The sequence below is a fragment of the Podarcis erhardii genome, assembly GCF_964252035.2.
Source record: "Podarcis erhardii genome assembly, chromosome: 11".
In the NCBI taxonomy this organism is placed as follows: Eukaryota; Metazoa; Chordata; class Lepidosauria; order Squamata; family Lacertidae; genus Podarcis; species Podarcis erhardii.
In genome coordinates, this window is record NC_138501.1 from 53,111,861 (window position 1) to 53,125,592 (window position 13,732).

At 45.9% G+C, this 13,732-nt stretch overlaps 1 long non-coding RNA gene across 1 annotated transcript; it reads left to right on the plus strand.

Annotated features, from left to right (window-relative positions):
- The first annotated feature begins 41 nt into the window (after window positions 1-41).
- LOC309352910 lies at window positions 42-13,482 on the plus strand. Its single transcript, XR_014161471.1, has 2 exons — window positions 42-162; window positions 10,847-13,482. It is a non-coding gene; the product is annotated as an uncharacterized lncRNA (long non-coding RNA).
- The last annotated feature ends 250 nt before the right edge of the window (window positions 13,483-13,732 follow it).

A 13,732-nucleotide genomic window follows, 5' to 3' on the forward strand; every position in this document is an offset into this window, starting at 1 on the left:
AATCACGCCGGCTCATCCCCTCCCACGTGAGGGGAGAGAGAGAAAGGCTCTCGTTTTCTGCCGCCGCTCTCCTGCCCCACGTGACTCTTACCTCCGGAGGAGATGGAGGAGGAGCCGGGCTACGTCCGCTCGCACGTGACCTCCAGCGCCTCTTCAGTTACGGTTAGAAGGAGAAGGAGAGAGCGTGCGCGTGTGGCGTAGTCGCTGCGGGCCTCAGACGTCACCATGAAGGGGCGCGGCCTGGGTGGGGGCGTGTCGGAGATGAAAGGGTGACGTTGCCGGACGCGCCGTGGGTTATATTTGCTGTCCTTAAAGAGGCAAGCAGCGAAGTTCGTTGCTGTTCCATAATACATTATATATATATATATATATATATATATATATATATATATATATATATATATATATATATATATATAATAATTAAATATTATTATATATATATATTAATATATATATTTCTTGTTTCTTTTTTCTTTCTCCTCCTGGATGAGGCTGCATTTTAATATTTTAATGTTTCAATATTTTAATGTTGTATTTTAATCTTGTTTTTAAGTTGTATTCATTCAGCTTGTTTTTATTACTGCTTTTTAGCCGCCCTGAGCCCAGCCTTGGCTGGGGAGAGCGGGGTATAAATAAAAATTATTATTATTATTATATCCTTTATGCAATATAAACTTGTTATATAAATACAGTATAGGATAATATAAACATATAATATAAGGTAACACAAAGCAGTCCTTAGTTGTTTTGACCTTTTTATTGACTGGGTAACAGCTAAGTCACACCCCAATCAGATCCATTGAAATCAATGCCTAGCATTGGATATAATTAATTAGCTTTATGCATTCTCTCTCTCTCTTTTTGTTATGTATTGTGTGAACTGCTTTGACATTTCTTTCTGTAAACGAAAAGAAGCATAAAAACCTTTCTGATAAATTCAAAAATAATTTTTTTTATAAGCCTATAATGGGGGATGAAGCAATTATTAATTTAAATTATTTCTAAACTTCTCCCTTCTACAGTGCATTTCAGGCCAGTATAAAATAAGTGTGAGCATTATTCAAATGAACGTGAGCACAATGGTATATTTGCAAACGCATATGTCACTGATGCATTTTGCAGGGAACCGTGATTGGCTACGGACCACAGGAAGCTGCCTCACAAGTCAGACTGCTGATCTACCTAGCTCAGCATCAACACTACCTGGAGACATCAGGGCTTGAACCAGAGACCATGAGGTGGAGTTCAGCATCACTCTATTACAAATGTTCTGTCTGCGCAAGTGTATCCACTTGCCAGGTAGAACACCCCACCCCTGAATGTAAAAAAGTAAAGAACTTCTGGGAAATGATATATAATGAGATGAAAAAGATGTTGAAATATACATTTTTAAAAAAACCAGAAGTCTTTTTACTTGGTGTTATAGGTCAGGACATTAATAGGCAAGATGTTAAATTGTTTCTATATGCAACAACTGTGGCAAGAGTATTGTTAGACCAGAAATGGAAACAAGAAGAAATTCCGATGAAAGAAGAATGGCAGACAAAATTAATGGATTATGCAGAATTGGACAAAATGACAGGAAGGATTCGAAACCTGCAGGACCAGAGATTTACAGAAGATTGGAAGAAGTATATGAATTATTTTAAGAGCAACTGTAATCAACAAATTATGCTAGCAGGACTACAAGAAGTTTTGTAAGGAGAAATATACAAAGTGTTACAAAGTAGAAAAAGACAGAGGAGGAGGAGTTTGGATTTGATACCCCGCCTTTCACTCCCTTTAAGGAGTCTCAAAGCGGCTAACATTCTCCTTTCCCTTCCTCCCCCACAACAAACACTCTGTGAGGTGAGTGGGGCTGAGAAACTTCAGAGAAGTGTGACTGGCCCAAGGTCACCCAGCAGCTGCAGGTGGAGGAGCGGAGACGCGAACCCGGTTCCCCAGATTACGAGACTACCACTCTTAACCACTACACCACACTGGCTCTGTGGTTATGGATATTGGTTATGGGTTTGAAATGTAATAGGGAAGATAAGAAATGCATACTGAGAGATTAGATTGGAAAATTTTCAGACAGGATTGATGGAAGTCAAAAATTTGAATAAGATGTAAAAAATTGTTTAATTACTGTTGAAAATGATAATGTTAAAAAAAAAACTAATAAAAAATTATATTTTAAAAAAGAACATCCCACCCCTTCCCCATGTGCAGTGTTCAGGGGCTGCCCCACCCCACCCTCCAGAGCCAATTTAAGGGGGCACTGAGTGAGTAGAGACGAGGAAACCCCATTGCACCAGCAGAAGTCCTTGTGTAGCACTTCTGCAGATGGGTTTGGTTAAGTGAGGCCCGGCCTTTCTGCTTTCAAAGCACATACATGCTCCATTACCAAACTATGGATCTTGTGTCTCTTTACTCTGTACACGCCATGGCAAGCCCTGTTCTTTTGCTGCGCGGTGTGCGAAAGAGACCCAAGCTGATCGTGACACAGGCCTAAACGAGCTGGGCTTTGCTCGTTTGCATTGTCTCTGTAGCAGGGAGGGGGAATAATTGCAGGTCTTAGAGCCGTTTTGCCATGCTTTGCCACAAACAAGTGCCTGTGCGCTCTTAATCTGCGCAGTGCTAATGACTATTATTAGCATCTTCTAATCGTGACTTGGCATCCCCCTTCTAATGAAGATGGCTTGTTGGCAACCAGCGCCCAGCAACAAAGATAGAAGCTGAAGAAGAGAGTGCTTCATCATGCTGGTGGGAGCTGTGGTTGGGAGTCACTTGTCCATGTCACAGCATCACAACCTCCTGGAAAAGGTGGATCAGGGCTGCCCCTTTCCAGGACAAAGGCCCTATAATTCCTTGATTCCTGAAGAACTTTGGAGCAGGGAGGAATTCTGCACAGGCCAAATTTTGCACAGGACTTCTACAAAAGACAGTTAGGTGGCCAGTTTATGCTAAAAGTTGAGTCACATATGGGCATTGTAACAGCAAACTGGCAGCATATCAATTATTTTATTCCTTTTTTTGAGGGGTGCCATTTACTTTTAAAAACAATAATTAGACTGTCCTGTGAATTTTAATTACAGTCATACCTCATGTTGTGACACGGGTAGTGCTGTGTGTTAAACCACAGAGCCTAGAACCTGCCAATCAGGAGGTTGGCGGTTCGAAGCCCCGCGACAGGGTGAGCTCCCATTGTTTGGTCCCAGCTCCTGCCAACCTAGCTGTTCGAAAGCATGTCAAAGTGCAAGTAGATAAATAGGTAACACTGCGATGGGAATGTAAACGGCGTTTCCGTGCGCTGCTCTGATTTGCCAGAAGCGGCTTAGTCCTGCTGGCCACATGACCCGGAAGCTGTACGCCGGCTCCCTCGGCCAATAAAGCGAGATGAGCGCTGCAACTCCAGAGTCAGTCACGACTGGACCTAATCGTCAGGCGGTCCTTTACCTTTACCTTTTTACCTCATGTTGCGTTTGCTTCAGGTTGAGCGTTTTCAGGTTGCATCCCGCAGCGACCTGGAAGTACCAGAAAGGGTTACTTCCGGGTTTCGCCGCTTGTGCAGATGCTCAAAATGACGTCATGTGCATGCGCAGAAGCGGCGAATTGCGACCACCCAGACGCGGGTTGCGTTCTGCTCAGGTTGCGAACGGGGCTCCGGAATGGATCCCGTTCGCAACCAGAGGTACCACTGTGTTAGGAATTATGAAACTGATTTTTGGGTGTGCTCCAGGTATTGGAAGGAAGAGTGCAGTGTTAACAAAAGTCATTTTTTAAATTGTTTGACATAACAAATGTGATGCATAGATTTGTATATGCATATGTATAGGGTTTCTCGGAGAGGCCTAGATCTGGTACTTTTCTGAAGCAAATCTGGCAGTAGTTTCAGATGCTTTTGGGTTAATACTAGAGAGGCAGGGTTCGAATGTGACATTGCAAATCCCAACAGGGGTTCACTAATAAATCCAGCTTCTGCTGAGTTGTGTTTTTGTTTGTTTGTTTGTTTTACTCCAAACACCAGGACATCAACCTTTCCTTCCTCAGAGAAGTTTCACAAGTAAAACAGAATCTGGGAGGAGCTGCCGACAGCTTCATGTTAGGGATACATTGTGATGCTTTCTTGTAATGATGATAATAATAATAATAATAATAATAATAATAATAATAATAATAATTTATTTATACCCCACCCATCTGGCTGGGCCTCCCCAGCCACTCTGGGCAGCTTCCATAGAAACCAAAAATACAGTAAAATATCACACGTTAAAAACTTCCCTGATGTCTTCTGAATGTCAGGTAGTTGTTTATCGCTTTGACATCTGCTGGAAGGGCGTTCCACAGGGCGGGCGCCACTACCGAGAAGGCCCTCTGCCTGGTTCCCTGTAGCTTTGCTTCTTGCAATGAGGGAACCGCCAGAAGGCCCTCGGCGCTGGACCTCAGTGTCCGGGCAGAATGATGGGGGTGGAGACGCTCCTTCAGGTATACTGGACCGAGGCCGTTTAGGGCTTTAAAGGTCAGCACCAACACTTTGAATTGTGCTCGGAAATGTACTGGGAGCCAATGTAGGTCTTTCAAGACCGGTGTTATATGGTCCAACTCGTATTTTCCTTAATGCTACAAAGAGGATTATGCTGAGCGATAGCTGAGCAATCAGGAAATGATATTATTACAGGCCTCACATAGCTTACTTAGCCCATTTGGACTATGATCCTACAACTGGAATTCTAAAGAATCTCCCCCTACAGCTTTGGCCACTGTTAGAATTCCTGATCTATGATTGCAGTCATGGGATTTTTGTCTATCACATGACGGTGTGCGTTTCGACTCAAGAATGGGAAGTGACGGAGACAGGATGTTTGTGTTCCTGTGTTCCGTGAAGTGGGACTATTGTCTTTTGTTCTTTTTCTCTTTGCTGTCTGATGCTAGAGAGTGAGGGAGCCATGTTGCAGTGTTCTGTGTGTGTTTATAGGTAAATAAAGTAGATTAGCCAAAATGCTGAGTTGCCGAGGTCTGTTACGCAACTGCGCAAACTCTGTGGATCCCTAAAGTGTGTCGGTGGCAGTTGGCATCAGTCGCTGTGATGTTCAGGCAGAAGAAAGCTAATAAAGCTCCCAAACGATCGACCAGGAGGGCGAGAACATGCCAGTCGGGCATGTGTCTCTGCCAGGGTCCTACTCGAGTGTAGGCTGAACTCCTGACAGCAACATCCCTTTGCAAAATCCTTTTCAGATGCCATTCATAGCTGCAGCGAGCAAGGATGGGTTTGACTGGGTGCAAAGGATTGTCATGCCTGAAGCCACCCTCTCTGTTTGTATGCTGTGTGGGCAGCAGCCTGCCAAGCAGAGGTAAGGAACTCCATGTGCACCTTCGCTCATCAGCAGAAGCAGACAGTTGCCTGCCCACATGGGTGCCAAAGTGAGTCATCACTTCGCTTCTTGCTGGTACGAAGGAGCCACCTGCCCAACCCAGTGTGAATGCTGGCTTTTAGCAGCCTAGGAGAGAGAAGTGGATCTCCCAGCCTCTTCCATATAGAGCTGACACCTTTTTGCCCAGCAAAAGCTCTGTGCCTTTTACATTTGCACAACAGGCCATAATCCAAGAAGCATAACCTTTATGCTCACAGCCCAGAAAAACGGCACAGGTTGAAGGAATGCATTTTAGCACTCGAGCCTGCCTAGATTTTAAGACCGGCCTCTGCAGACCCAGTTTTAGGCCTCTCTGTTTGACGGAAGGCAGGCCTTCTCTATTCTGGTGCCCTGCTTCTGAAATTTGCACCCCCCCCCCAAAAAAAAGGTTTGTCAGGCACCAACTTTCTCAGATGAAAAACTCATATTATTTTTTTTGCCAAGGCCATCCAGGTGTTTTAACGTGCAGGTTTTATTTTACACTGGGTTTTATTCTGCTCTGCTGCAGTTTATTTTATTGTGTTTCTTTTTTTTAAGAGCATACAATAATAATTTGATGCTATACTGTATGGCAGCATGCTTCTTGGGAAGCTCATAGAGAAGCAGGGGTGAAAAAAAGCACTTGGGATCACTGTGCAAATACACTTTATTGAGATACCCATACTAAGATGCAGAAATGTTTCCCCTCACTAGATTTCAGTTCACACTACTTCAGTTACTCAAGGGAGAGGTGAGTAGGGAGAGAAACAAAAACAAACTGCACTTGAGAACAATGACCTCTATAGAGCAGCCTTTCTCGACCTTCCATCCCCAGATGTTGTTGGACTACAACTCCCATCATCCCTAACTATCAAGACCAGCAGTCAGGGATGATGGGAGTTGTAGTCCAACAACAGCTGGGGAGCCAAGGTTGAGAAAGGCTGCTATAGAGCAAGCCACGGTAGAAAGGATTAGGTTGACTTTTGGGGGGTAGTAGCATGTGCAACTGGGAGTGGACAAAATGTGTTTTTGAGCAAACATGCCCTTAGGAAGCCCTTAGGAAGCATTGCGGCTGTACCCATGGAAATGTACAAAGCTGTCTGGAAGTGAACCAACCCAAGGTTGTATCCAAAATAAATTCAGGGTGCAAGGAAGGAAAGCAGAAGGCCCTATGGGGTACTGTATTGCAGACACATTCAGAGCTCCTCCTAAAACCACAACATAATCAGTTGGATGGGACTCAATGCCCTACAATGCAGAAATCACAGCTAAGCACAACAGCTTGCACAATACTGACAGAGGCAGCAAGTCAACACAATAGGACCATGTTGCCCATGCTATGCAAGGGTGGCCAGCCTGTGTACTTCTAGAGCATGCTTACTCAAAATCGGCCCTCCAGATGTTTTTGGCCTTCAACTCCCATGACCCCTAGCTAGCAGGACCAGTGGTCAGCGATGATGGAAACTGTAGTCTCAAAACATCTGGAGGGCTGAGTTGGAGGAAGCCTGCTCTAGAGGTTGCTGCATTACAACTCCCATCATTCCTGCTATGCTGGTGAGGTTGATGGGAGTTATAGCCCAACGTCATCCAGAAGCCCACAGGCTAGCCATCCCAATGTAATAGAATTCATTCACAAAAAGGGCACAATTCCACTGCAGTTTATTGTACCCTTTGGCTGGGTTGGGGTGATATGGGATTGGGGAGGGGCAACTCCCATCTCTTGCGGGGGCGCAGTTAGTGCCAGCACCATCCGTTAAGAGTTTGGGTGTAATATTCAACACCTCCCTTTCCACGGAGGCGCAGATTGCAGCTATAACAAAGGCGGCATTTTTTCATCTCGGCCAAGCTAAGCAGTTGGCTCCTTTCCTCTCTCGCCCTGACCTAGCCACTGTGATCCACGCGATGGTCACTTCCAGACTGGATTATTGTAACTCGCTCTACGTGGAGCTGCCCTTGAGATTGACCCAAAAACTCCAGCAGGTGCAGAATGCTGCGGCGAGACTCCTTACGGGATCACATTCACCCGGTGCTATACCAGCTGCACTGGCTCCCGGTGGAGTACAGGGTCAGGTTTAAGGTGCTCGTTTTAACCTTTAAAGCCCTATATGGCCTAGGACCCTCATACCTACGGGACCGCCTCTCCTGGTATGTCCCATGAAGGACCTTACAGTCTTCATATTAAAACATCTTGGAGGTCCCGGGCCACAGGGAGGTTAGGCTGGCCTCAACCAGAGCCAGGGCTTTTTCGGCCGTGGCCCCGATCTGGTGGAACGCTCTGTCACAAGAGACTAGGGCCCTGAGGGACTTGACATCTTTCCGCAGGGCGTGCAAGACAGAGCTGTTCCACAAGGCCTTTGGCCAAGGCACAGTCTGACCCCTCATTTGGTACTCCTCCTAGAACTCTAGCCCAATGGTTGCCATTAATTTGATTCTGAATTGATTTAAGAATGAATTGATTTAAGAATGTATTTTAATTAACTGATTGTGATTTGATGTGCATTGTGTTACTTTCACTGTTGTTAGCCGCTCTGAGCCTGGCTTTGGCTGGGGAGGGTGGGATATAAATAAAAAAAATATGATTATTATTACTCCTCAGGTGTGAAGGGAACACTGTGATTCAAGATGCACTGCAAGGCGCTGTGTAAAATCACAAGGAATGCAAGATCATGGGATCATAGAATTGTTGTAAGGGTCCCCAAGCATCCTCTAGTCCAGTCCCCTGCAATGCAGGAATCACAGCTAAAGAATCCCTGACAGACAGCCATCTAGCCTGTTTAAAAACCTCCAATGAGGGGGGAGTCAAACATCTTCAGAGGGAGTTCCTTTCCACTGTTGGACAGCTCTTGCCATCAGAAATTTCTTCCATACGTTTAAGTTGGACTCTACTTGTAATCTGAATCCATTTGTTTGGGTCTTCTCCTCTGGGGCAGAAGAAAACAAGTTGGACACATTGGTGTGCAGTCGAGCCACCCAAGACAGAGATGGATATAAAGGGGTGGGACAGAACCCCCACATTAAAAATAATAATAATGGTTTGTCATCCTGAGCCTGAGAGATTGAAGGCACAGAGGATGATAGATGAAACGGAGAACAGCACTTCTCTGACCACGTAGATAGCACCACCCATGCCCAGCAGGCTATGCTCTCCTTCGGCAAGTCAATGCACTTGTGAGAAACTAGGTGGCTATGTCTAAGGCCTATTTAATAAGTCTAAAAGGTAAAGGTAAAGGGACCCCTGACCATTAGGTCCAGTCGTGGCCGACTCTGGGGTTGCGACGCTCATCTCGCTTTACAGGCCGAGGGAGCCGGCGTACAGCTTCCGGGTCATGTGGCCAGCATGACCAAGCCGTTTCTGGCGAACCAGAGCAGCGCACGGAAGCACCGTTTACCTTCCCACCAGAGTGGTACCTATTTATCTACTTGCACTTTGACGTGCTTTCGAACTGCTAGGTTGGCAGGAGCAGAGACCGAGCAACAGGAGCTCACCCTGTCGCGGGGATTTGAACCACCAACCTTCTGATCGGCAAGTCCTAGGCTCTGTGGTTTAACCCACAGCGCCACCCGCGTCCCTTATTTAATAAGTCTAGATGCAAGTTAATGACCATTTGGACGGACTGCCTCACCAGAGTGGTGCATGCTCTGGTTATCTCCCGCTTGGACTACTGCAATGTGCTCTACATGGGGCTAACTTTGAAGGTGACTTGGAAACTACAACTAATCCAGAATATGGCAGCTAGACTGGTGACTGGGAGCGGCTGCCGAGACCACATAACACCGGTCTTGAAAGACCTACATTGGCTTCCATTATGTTTCTGAGCACAATTCAAAGCGTTGGTGCTGACCTTTAAAGCCCTAAACAGCCTTGGTCCAGTATACCTGAAGGACTGTCTCCAACCCCATCGTTCTACCCGGACACTGAGGTCCAGCGCCGAGGGCCTTCTGCCGGTGTCCTCCCTGCGATAAGCCAAGTTACAGGGAACCAGGCAGAGGGCCTTCTCAGTAGTGGCACCCGCCCTGTGGAATGCCCTCCCACCAGATGTCAAAGAGAAAAACAAGTACCATACTTTTAGAAGACATCTGAAGGCAGCCCTGTTTAGGGAAGCGTTTGATGCATTATGGTATTTTAATATTTCGTTGGAAGCCACCCAGAGTGGCTGGGGAAGCCCAGCCAGATGGGCAGGGTATAAAATAATAATAATAATAATAATAATAATTTCACATGTCCCAGGCAGGTGCAAAGTTCTTATTGGGTTGTCTTTGTTTTATTTTTATTATGTTTTATGTGTTTTTTTATATTGTAATTTTATGTTGTGAACTGCCCTGACATCTATAGGTACAGGGTGGTCTGCAGATTTTTAAGAAGCAGCTGTTCCAGCAGTGTAAAAGCCATGCTTAGTTTTGACCACCTCTACATACAAGTTAGGGGACGCGAGTGGCGCTGTGGGTTAAACCACAGAGCCTAGGACTTGCCATATTAGAAGGTCGGCGGTTCGAATCCCCGTGACAGGGTGAGCTCCTGTTGCTCGGTCCCTGCTCCTGCCAACCTAGCAGTTCGAAAGCACGTCAAAGTGCAAGTAGATAAATAGGTACCACTCCGGCGGGAAGGTAAACGGCATTTCCGTGCACTGCTCTGGTTCGCCAGAAGCGGCTTAGTCATGCTGGCCACATGACCCGGAAGCTGTCTGCAGACAAACGCCGGCTCCCTTGGCCAATAAAGCGAGATGAGCGCCGCAACCCCAGAGTCGGTCACGACTGGACCTAATGGTCAGGGGTCCCTTTACCTTTTACATGCAAGTTACCCACTCCAGGAACCTATGTTTCTGTCACATGCAAACACAGGAAGCCACCTAGTTAGACCATTGCTCTCTTTAGCTCAGAATTGTCCAGAGATTGACCGCAGCTCTCCAGGGCCTCAGACAGCAAAGTCTTCTCCAACCACACCTGGAGATATATCAGGGATTGAACTTGGGGACTCTTGCATGCATCACATGTGTTTTATCACTGAGCTACAGACCTTACTTTGGAAAGCACCAGCCAGCCAGTTTAACGTGATCCTGGAAAACAAAGACTGACTGATATGGGGCATATCGTGCTTTCAAACATAGAAGGCAGCAGAAGCAATTCTGGCTTTATTAGTCATTAGTTTACCCCATCCCACTCCACTCACTACTTTAATGCAGCAACACTTCCAAGTTGTCTTCTGCGCATCCCATACCATTGGTTCCTCATGCAGTCCACAGGCTTCCAAGAGGATTAAAAATGCAAACTGCATGCAATTTCAAATACGCAGTTTCCAAATTATACATTGTCAAGGGCTTTTCTCTTTTTTGTAACTGTGATGTTACCTCTCTCAAGCTTGTGTGTGAGTTCAAAGTCAGTTTTTTTCCAGAAGCTTCTGAAAACTCTGCAAATCTCTCTCTCTCGCTCTCTCTCTCTGTGTGTGTGTGTGTGTGTGTGTGTGTCCCTCACAGATGTACAGAGAAAGCTTCTGAGGAAATAAAAGGACTTTGCTTTAGACTATCTGCCTAATAAACCATCTGTTTGGATTGAATAAGCATCTATTTGGACCCAAGCAGTGCAGTTTGCAAACCACCATCCAGAAATAAAGAGGTGCACCACCGTCCCCTCAACAAGTTAAGCGTGGCAGCGGAAAAACTTGCACTTCAGACAAATCCACACATTTGATTTTATACACCACTCTTGAACATCAAATTAAAAAAGTTACAACTCACTGAACAGGTTGGTTGCAGCTTAGAACATTTCATTATCATTATATATATATATATGTATATTTTAGAAAAAGAGACAAAACAATATCCAGATGAAAGACGGTGACAAACAGCAAATCCTATTGTAGGCAGCTTTGCAAAGATCAAGGTACCGTAGGAGAAAGGCACGTTAACCTCTGATTGGTCCTGTGTGCTGTCATTTGGATGAAAATTGTAGTGACATATAACCCTGAGACTGTGGGAGGCTGTGAGCAAGAGTTGACCAGGTGCACAGGCCCATTTTAAAAAGTACAAGTTTAAGGAGGTTTAAGATCCAGCACCCAGATGACGACATTCATTTCACCTCAAGGGAATGGAAGGAAACGGCATTCTTTGTGAAAGGCTGGGAAGGAGACTACAGTCTCCAAAGCTGCTGGGATTATGTCTCAGAAACACCCCACTTGGTTTGACTTACGAGCGGACTCACAATTTCCCCAGGGTATGTATCTAACAGTGTAGCTTACCTGACACTCAGGTATCCATCACTGGAATTTAGGGGGCGGGGCCTCCCCTAAATCTGCTCTAGAGGAGCCCTGACTGCTGTGCAACGGATTTAACAGGCATAGTGTAGGGTAGAAAGGGGAATTACAAAAAAACCCCAAAAAACCCCTGCTTCACTCCGTTCCACTGATAGATGTTTTACCACCAATTGAGCGCCGCCACTGGACCCAACCCTATGTCTAAGATGTTGGAAGCAGAAAGTTAAAAACATGCCATACAAATGGCACAGACCCTTTGCAAACTGATATATCATATAGCTGTTAGCTGGGGGTTCAACCCTGGCTAACCCATGTTTCGTTAGCAGGCCCTTCTTTGCGACACATGATCTGTGAAACAGCCCTCAGTGTTTCCTGTGTGTCCAGGCACTTAAGAGTGGAAATGATTTTTTGGGAACTGTTTTATTCGGGGAAGGGGGGCAGTTATCCGACAAACCCTCATAAATGCATGAAAAAGGCCCTTGCAGCCATGTGCCTATAGAGAGTGTTTACATGTACACATGTAAAACTCTACCATGTTTATGACTATGTTTATGACGAAGGTACGCAGATCCAGGAGCTGGAGCTGACAGGCATCACATCGTGTGTCTGGCTCACTGTGGTTTTTTGCTTTTCTTAAATTTTATTAATCTAGGTTTTCAAGATAGCCTGCGAAAGAGAACCACAAAACAAATACAAAACGGATCAAAAACATCACTTTTTAAAATGGCTGCCCTGGAATACATGATGCAGCCTCAGTGTCTGGAGGCATAAGCTCTTCTTGCGGCCTCCGCTTTTCTCAATCGTAAGATGGAAGATGAAATAAAGACTTAACAAGGATCCCAACATTTGACACCACAGGTGCTTTTAGAAGTTCTCTCCCCCTTTTGCAGGAAAGAATCTCAGATCGTAAGTGGAATGAGAGAAGCTAATGTTACCATGAAATATGCTTTCTTCAGGCTCCAGACCAAAGCCCAGGGGCACAGTTGCATTCACAAGGAACCCTTTAAGCTTGCACAGTATTAAAGCCGCAACTTAGTGCCAGCTGCTGCCCCTCGCCAAAAAAGTATCATGGCAGTGGCTCTCTTTAGATCTGACTTCTGACAGCCAAAACCCATCATATGAATTAGAAATTGGAGGCATATTTCATCCACCTCTTTGCCCAACCCCAGGGGTAAAAACAGGCTTACTTTCAGACTATGCCATCCAGAGAAAGGGCTTCCTTCAATGCTCAGAGCAGCACAGCTCCTTCTTCTGCATGAGTCTGTGTTCCACACAGGCCTCCATAACAAAGAAACCGAAGACACAATGGATAACCACAGCCGAAGGCCAATACTCCCGCTCCTTCGCTACAATAGGAGAAGCAGAAAGCTCTGCATCATGCCCAGTGCAGACATGGGCTAACATTATCCAGAACCCACAGAAGCTGCTTGGAAGAATGCCAGGCCAGAGTATTAAACCACACAGACGGACGCTTCAGCCAGTCTCGCCTAAGACGTGGATTTCTTCAGCTCGCTACTTATTTCCAGCCCCACAAGTGCAGTTTCTTTGTGGCACAGCAGCAGCAGCAGCAGCATCCTTTGGCAAACTGGGCAGCAAAACTGAACACCAGCTGAGAAGAAGCAAAAGGGCTTAAAGCTCCGATTTTGTCTTGCGGTGTTGTTTCTTGTCTTGGCAGAGGGGAAGCAAACCAAGCATTTTGCCATAGCAACAAACGCCGTGCTGCAAGCGCATTTTCTTGGATGGTCCAATTTAGAGGGGTTACGAATTACAGAGTGCAGCTGCACCGGGGTCAGCGGCTGAACAGCCACATGGGGCCCTGTGGGACTTCCATCGAGAAAGCACCAAAGTCTCTGCTCGTGCGCAGTTAAGTCCAGAAGACCAGCCTATGGCTCGTGCTGCTTCCTTGTGGGACCTTGGATTGCCTTGCTAATAACCCAACACAAGGCAGTCATTGCCACTCCATGTTAAACAGAGCTATGTAGGGTTTAGGTTTTTAGTCACTATCCTTGCAGTGCTAAAAGACGTTTCAGCGGCTTTAATGAGCTGGGCCACACACAATTTTCAACGCTGGGGGCCATTTGGGGTAGTTATTTGGCAGATCTATGGGGCC